General features: G+C 42.1%; 1 pseudogene; it reads right to left on the reverse strand.

Annotated features, from left to right (window-relative positions):
- Window positions 1-265: 265 nt before the first annotated feature.
- On the reverse strand, window positions 266-7163 carry LOC136493292 (inositol phosphorylceramide glucuronosyltransferase 1-like; annotated as a pseudogene).
- Window positions 7164-8133: the final 970 nt, after the last annotated feature.

Here is an 8133-nt window from a genome sequence, read left to right on the forward strand (position 1 = left end):
ACCTGCACAAATATCATAATAACACTTATTTTAGGACAGAAGGCATAACACTTTTCATAGATATAACGTTCCCTTTTTTTAATACTACGTCACCATTAACATCAATAGAAGCCAGTAAAAGTGGGCCACGATTCCAAAATTCTACTTTTAACCAACGATCAATTTATGTTCTTGCAGAAACTGCCATCACAGTAACACGCTGGAGTAATGAGCAATATACGTACTATATATAACAAACAAATTGCAGGTGAATGCTTCTACAAACAAGATGTTTTTTTTTTTTTTTTTGCGAAATATAAACAAGATGTACTGTGCAGGTCTGTAAGCTCCATGCCAACTGTGCTACAGAAACAACGTCGGAAACCTATTTACCACAAGTTAGCGTGACATTAGCGCTACAAAAAGGGGCCATGGGCAGGAAGCCACGTGTTAAAAATGAATCATCATTCTTTTGTGTACACAAACCTACCTAAAATACATGGATTTTACTTAAACGTTAAAAACAAAAGCTTCGAGTTCTTGACGCATTTCTGTCTTTCTGACCCTTGTTGAAGGCTGAGATTGCAAGATGCTCCGCTGCGTATGTCATAAAAGATGCCAGCACAATACCACCAGCGACCATTAATCCTAGCCTGCCAAAGGAAAGAACACATTGGACTCATCACTTACCGGCATGCTAAAATCAAACAATGTAAGTCTCATCATTTACTGGCAAGCATAACTCAACCCTTTCGATGAATTTATGTGCATTAGTTACTAGACTCAAAGTTGTATTTATAAGCTAGAATCTAAGTTATATCTGGAATTTGGCACTCTACACTACAAAGCCATCATATAAGGATGGAAGAAGCAAACTCACTTTCTGAAATTAGGTTGTAATGTTTGTCCTAAGCATATTACATATGACCCCTAACTAAATATATGATGTGTTAAGTTCACAAGTACAACCTTAACCATCATAGGCCAAACCCTACATACCAACACCCTCAGATCGCCTCAACCCCCAATATTAAGTTCCAGACACCTTCTCTCGCATCATAATACAGGAAATACTGAACACGGGATCTATATCTACATATTCAAGAAACTACTACAGCTGAGTCTTCCCTACATTCTTCATATAATCATATGCAGGAGTTTATACAAAGGGGCTAGTCAGGTGCCTTACTTTGTGAACAATGCAGTTATGCCCAAGATAGTTGGTAACAATACAGTAATAGTAGCTATAGTTGCCATCCCTATCCAGTAAAATGTTGCATCCATGTCGCAGTCAGACATATTTCGCTGATGGCCTGCAAAAGACCAACTGTTTAATACTAGGATGATGAAACCCTTTGAGAGGCTAAATAGTTCAACATACCTGGACCCATATGATTCTCTGATGCATCAGAATTGCTAAAGCCCACATGGTTTGCACTGATACTTCCCCACCGGTAGACAAAACGGAGATAACTCCCAAACAATAAGAAGAATGCCACAAAGGTCCACTCAAGCATCAGTAGCAAACCTGTCCATGGCATAACCTGCCGTGGAATGATAATGAAAGCAAATGCAAGAGAGAAACCAGCAGACATGAAGCAGACTAGCACCGCGAATTGCCCCAAAATAAGAAGGTAGCTTCGAATGTCCATTTGATAACTGCAGGAACGCCAAGGAACCATCAAGTCGATATAATATAATATAATCAATATGTTTCGGTAAGGAGATCATACAAAGATGCAAAAGAAAGAACCAGAATTAAAAATTCCAATAGAGCAAGACATCCTCCTAGCCAAGTTTTTAGTCAAAAATATTAGAATCAAGCAGAGATGGATTGTCTGTCTAGCATCGTAGGGTGGGTCCTCTGTGTTGTACTCTGCCGCATCGCGTGGGTGGGTTAGCCTTTCGTGGTGTTAGACACCATGCTTGGCTATCCTTTCTTGTACATAAACTTCATTCGTCCTAATTGAAAGGCAGAGCTCCTGCCATTGTTTCAAAAAAAACTACGATGGTGATGAGAGAAAACAAGCGAATCGAAGGGTGTGTACAATTGGGCTTGGGGAGTTGGGGGCCTGGGCCAAAATGTATAGTTGTACTGGCTGAGCGCACAACAACTTCTCTCTCTGTAGCTCTCGCCTTGAAAGATATCCCTAGAGTAGCGCCTCAGCGGCCAGCACCCCCAAACGGCCAAATCTGGCACATAGCCTTTCGTTCCATTCTATTAGTTGAGTCTCAGGCTCTCAGCCATGCCGTGGCGCAAGGTGTGCATCTAGGCAAAAGAGGATAGCATCTTGTTCTGCTACGCTCACATGTAAAAGCTTCTAACTTGCTTTGTGCCTTTGTCTCTAGTTGTGACAATGAATCTCTTCAGTTTGGTGCATTACCCTTGAATAGTTAGGGAAAATGCCAATGTATTTCTTAAGTAGAAAGAATTAGACAAAATGCCGAGTCTCTTTATTCCATTATCCTGATTTCAGTTGAAAAGTTTTCAAGCGTGAATTGGAGATAGTACAAATAGGGTGTGATTGGTTGCTTGCATGCAGCACAACCCAAGCCTGCATAAACATATGCAATGTCTATGTGTTTAGTTGTCCCACACAGACAAGCTGTGTTTTTTAAGATTGTGTTTGATTGCTTACATTGTGCCAAGTTCTAGTAGAGGAGGGGAAGGTGAGAAATTTCATTTTTGTGTGCCACATCGGCTTGTGCACAAAATCTGCCATACTGGCTAATGCTGCACGAAACCTGCTTTGAGCACTGTGCAAGTCTGCATGAGCCTCTGCAGGCAACTAAACACGAGTAAACTACACTGCAGGCAACCAAACAGATCCATAGTGATACAAACTCCCCTGCAATCAGTTGCCTTTGGTGAAAAAGTTGGGAATACTAAGTACCTTCTATTGACACATGTAATAAAACTTGACAAAACTGATTGTCGTTTGGAGCTCAAATTAGGTAGCATGCCAAGGAATACATACCGCATACGGCACAGCTTTCAATGTTATCGACCTTTCTAAACTCTTTACAACCCCTTTTTCCAAATTTTAAGTGTACATGTATGGTCGCCATATCTGTGATATCCTTAATTCCTTATATATATTTGTAAAGTTGTGTATCACGGAACAACTGTATGATATCCCTTTTCTATGACATCTACTCTTTGGCCTACCTAAACTTTGGGCTAGATCTGCCAGTGGATCAAGGACTGAAGTAGGCACTTAAAATATGAAACAAAGTGTCTTTTAGGTTTCATAATTGTTCCTAAAGGTGGCATATTAACAAAATTGAGTAGCCTGCAAATTTCAAGTGGGAATGCAGATTTGTCACTGAAGAGGTTGAGAGCTAACCCTTTGGTTTGAAATACCAAATACGGGCGACGAACCCACCACTGAATAAGATGGAAGTGACTCTTCAGACTTGTATTTGTGGCGAGCTCTTCTAGCAAATGCACATAGTGATCTTATACTTATCAACTCCTTGTTTGTCTGTCAGAAAATCATATAGACGAATTGAGGGGGCAGGGAATCTTCAAAATCATGTGTGTACAAATGTTAAATAAAATAATTGCTACAAGGAACAGATTATATAACCTGAAAACATGATTGGTAATAACCAAATAACAGCAAGCAAAATGGGAGAATGAACAATATTTTGACAACCAGCTGGTCATGAGGGTTCCTTCCCCCACCAGTTCCTGGAAGAGATTCTTCAAGTTTTTGCCTAATATCCTGCAACGATGGAGAGCATAAATTTATTGCCAACATGCTTGACATTTATTTTTTACTTAGAAAATTGCCTATGAAGTGAGGAAACGGTTGATAAAATGAAATATTACCTGCCATGTTTCAACAGGTTTTACAAGCCACACTGTGAACCAGTCCCAGGGTTTTAGGGGACCCAGCGTGTAATGGATGATTCTTAATTCCTTTTCATCAACCATCCACTATGACAAAATAGAAAGTCAGATCCATAACCAGGCCCAAGCACCAAGCTATAGTACATGTAAATAACAATCAAAGGGTACTCAAAATATTGAAAATTGTACTCTAAACAGAAGACCAAACTATTTCAAAATATAATAAAACAAATAAACGCTGGTGCTTGGGGTTGTGAAACTAAAGACCTTCTTCAATAAAATCGAAATGCTAAAATGATTATGCTAATACAGTCCAGACAACCAATTGGAACATTCGTAACCATATTTTGGGTGGTCCTGTTTAGAGAGAGCAAGAAGGTAGATCAAATGTAATATTCCTTAGATAAGGCTAGCAGAATAAGGTCAATACAATTAATAATGATTTTCTGATGATTAACTTGCATAAGATTGACGACATACAAGGCTGACAAAACTTTAGTTAACCTTGATAGTTGGCATGCTCTGACAAACAGGAGTGCTGATGGTAAATCAAGTGAATGGAACAATCATGTAGTGGGTTAACATATTGCAATGTTTTTATATACCATTTAATCATGATAGTTGGCCAATACACTGGGCCCTGATCAATATGCAAATACACATAAGGAGCCTTACCTTGTTTGCTAGCATGTAAAGACCAACATCAGCATTATACAAGGTAGAAAGGCGTTGTGTCTCCGGTTCAGGAGTTAAAGGCGAGTCTGGCTCATAGACACGGGAGTTGGCAAAATCAGAATAATATGAATTTAGAAAACCTTGGTCCCCTGCATGAATTAGTTCAACATCCAAATCAGAACTATTAGACTGAAAATGCTGAATTGCCAACATGCTAAAAACAATAAAAGAAAACAAGCCATACATAACTGGTAAACTTGTAACTACAGCCAGTCTGTTCTAAGTAATACATTCAACCATAGCAAAATGATCCACCACATAAAGTGTCTTCTAGATAATATAGACCTGTCTAAGCAAATGTCAAATGGATATGTAAAATATTGTTTTCGAAGATCCCATCATACCCTAACCCTCAGTCCTAAAAAATTCCAAGGAAAGACAGATATTGATCAAGAGAAAATTCCAGGCTCCCAGGGATTTTAGCGTCACAGGGAAGAAAAAGAACAGAGCAACGATCTCGTATCAGCAGGCCTGGAGCCCTGGAGCAACTGTTTGGACAGAGAACAAATGAAGATAGGAGTGGCTATCGTAACAGCATAAAAACAATGGATGCAGGCTCTGTTAAAGCATGAAAATGTACATGTGCAGCCATGGACTGGATAGCTGAAAATGATGTTTCTCCATCATCAATGGCACAACAGAGGGCTAAAGTCTGAAAAAGTGCTGCCACTGGAAAACTTGCAGAAAGATCGCCATGGAGGCTGGTGTGGCAGGTCGTAGAGTACTTGCATACTTTCATTTGCCACCGTGCCCTTAGGTCAGTTATATAAGCAGTGATGGCTTATTTTATCAATGCTATTTTAAAAAAGGGCGTACCCAGTGCAGAGAGCTCCCGCTCTGTGCGGGGTCTGGGGAAGGGTGTCAGTGGCAAGCCTTACGCCTGTGCAATGCGAGGGGACCGCAACTCGAACCCAGGACCTTCCGGTCACAGGCGGTAAGACTCTACCGCTTGCACCAGGCCCGCCCTTCTTATCAACGCTATTTTGTTTAAAAAAATCAACGCTATGTAATTAGTCTTTGAAGATAATTAGCTATTTCCTATACTCCACAAAATATGTCCTGTAACAATTAACATCATATCATAAGCTCTTAGACATGTACTATTATATTTCGATGCACTTAAAAAGCTGCTAATCATTAATCTTAATCAATATGTTTTCCAGAAGAGACTAAATAAAAGGGAATAGTGACTACTGGTACTATGGCCTCCTCATAAAGGAATTATGTTAACAAAAAAATGGAACATAGAGAACAGGAAAAGAAGAGCACTAACCTCCAGTGTAAGAAGGCAATTGACCCACTTTGTTGATCATATCATTGAAAAGAGTTGCAGAAGGTTCAACAACCATCACACCGGAATTCATTCTTTCAGAATGCTTCAGGTTTCCACAAAACTTGCCACACTTGAAAAGATCCTCGATACTTTTCACAACTATAGTATCTGCATCAAGGTAAACAACTGGGAAAGCAGCATTTTATCAGAACAATGAACAAAAACGAAATCAACGCCATGTGTGATACAGAAAGATAAAACGATGAACTAGAAAAGACACTGAAAGCCATACCTTTTTTGTAGCTTGTCATGTTAAATATCTTTAGCTTGGTGTAGACACCCCAAAACCTCTTTGGCCTAACTTGATTAGGATTAGCCAGTAATGTTATACGATTCACAATCCAACCATCTGCCTGATGAAATATATGCAAGGTCAGCTTCACTACCAGATCAAACTGGCACAAGATCTACATGACTTGAATGTCCAAACTCAAGGAAACATAAATGCTACTAATGTCCTGAAACTAATTTTAGTATGTGTTGATGTTTTTTAGATGATAAAAGTATGTGTTGATGTACGGGGATCACATCATGAAATCAATAGGAACAAAGGAGAGATCCTCATCCAGCTCCACAGCACTTGTGACACAAAATTCAGTACAAGCCTTCCCAAAATTCTAACCAATTGGGCAGCGAGATCAGTGAGCAGCTCTAAAATGAGCATCATCAGCCTCAACAATAACCCCGCGCAGCTACGCACTCCAGCACAGACACTTCAGGGAGCTACCCAATTCTCCTTAATAAGGGATAAAATACCCAGACTAAAATTACAGTGATCGGAGCTTCGGCAGACCTGGAGGAGCTTCCGCGAGTACTCGGAGACGCCGTCGGAGACGAGCACGACCATGTCGCGCCGCGTGCCGGTGTCGCGGAGGGACTTCCCCAGGACGCGCACGCCGAGCACGAACTCGTCGCCGTACAGCAGCGTGACGTAGGCCTCCTCCGTCGCGGCCGCCGCGATCCCGACCCCGGCACCGGCAGCGAGGAGCGCCGCCGCGACGAGGGCGGCGGCCAGGAGGGCCGGCGACCGCATCGGGGCCGCCGGATGGGATCGCGGCTCGGGAGGGCGGGGAGCGCGAGTATGGAGTGGGGCGCACGTGCGACGCAGCGGGAGATGGCTGGCGCGCGCCTGGCGGTGCTCGGAATCAGATCGGAGGAGCCTTTGGGGGATGGGATGGCCGGATGGGGGGGAGTTTGGGCGCAGGTGGTGTTCGAGCGCTGGAATGTTTTTGTTTCGCGGAGATTAGAGTATTCGGTCAAACGGTTCGTCCAACTTGGAGTTCTCATCGAGTCATCGGAGCGGCAGGCGGCTCGTCGTTTTGCTGATCTCTGGACGACAGATGGGCCAGGGCCTCGAGGGAGGAGGAAAGCGGCCAAGGCCGGCGGGATTTCTAGACGAAACTCATCAAAACGTGCGTGTTTTCATTGCAGAACCACGAAAGTGCCGAGAAATTTGATATCTGGGACTTCCGACATTGCGCTTCGCAGTTTGCCATTCATAACGTGGACTTCACAGAAATAGGTCTCAAAACATGTGACACTTGATTTCATGTGCAGAAAAAGACCACTCCATCCCTAGAGGCCTATTTGTTTGAATTTTAGTATTTAGAATTTTAATTCAAAAGCTGGCTTTCTGAGTTTTGTCTTTTGGTTGTTTTTTTTTTGCTATTGCCTTTTTATAAATGTTTTAGCTTCTCATCATACTAAAAGTCCAGAAAGCTTCTTAGAACATATTTTTTAGCTTTTAGTTTATTTTATTAGAAACCATTTTTTTTCAAAAGCCAGCTCAACATTTATGCTGAAGCTAAAACAAACATGTCCTAAGGTCTAAGGGTCCTGTGCGGTGCTTCGAAAATATTATTTAATTGGGTTAATTGGACCAGTGCCATTGCAATTCTGCGAGTTTGGAGAAATCAGTTTGGAGTTCAATTTTTTTTTACACCCATGTTTAGAGTGCTTCAGTGTGCAGTGTTCTATTTATTCACACCACCGTTTGATTTTGAGTTTGTGACACAGGAAAGGAAAGGAAGGAAGGAAAGTGCTGGCTGCTCGGCTCCGTCATGTGCTTACGGAGTCTGGGCTGACTCGGAGGAAACAATGAAACACACAGACGCAATCCAGTAGCGGGTGACGGGCCATGGGCCGGATGACGTGCGAGTCGGCGGAGGAACCCACCCCGCCGTCTTTCTAATCCTGCTACTCCCCATATCCCTTCCGCCGAGCTCGGCGG

This window comes from Miscanthus floridulus, chromosome 11 (assembly GCF_019320115.1).
Source record: "Miscanthus floridulus cultivar M001 chromosome 11, ASM1932011v1, whole genome shotgun sequence".
NCBI classification, from domain to species: Eukaryota; Viridiplantae; Streptophyta; class Magnoliopsida; order Poales; family Poaceae; genus Miscanthus; species Miscanthus floridulus.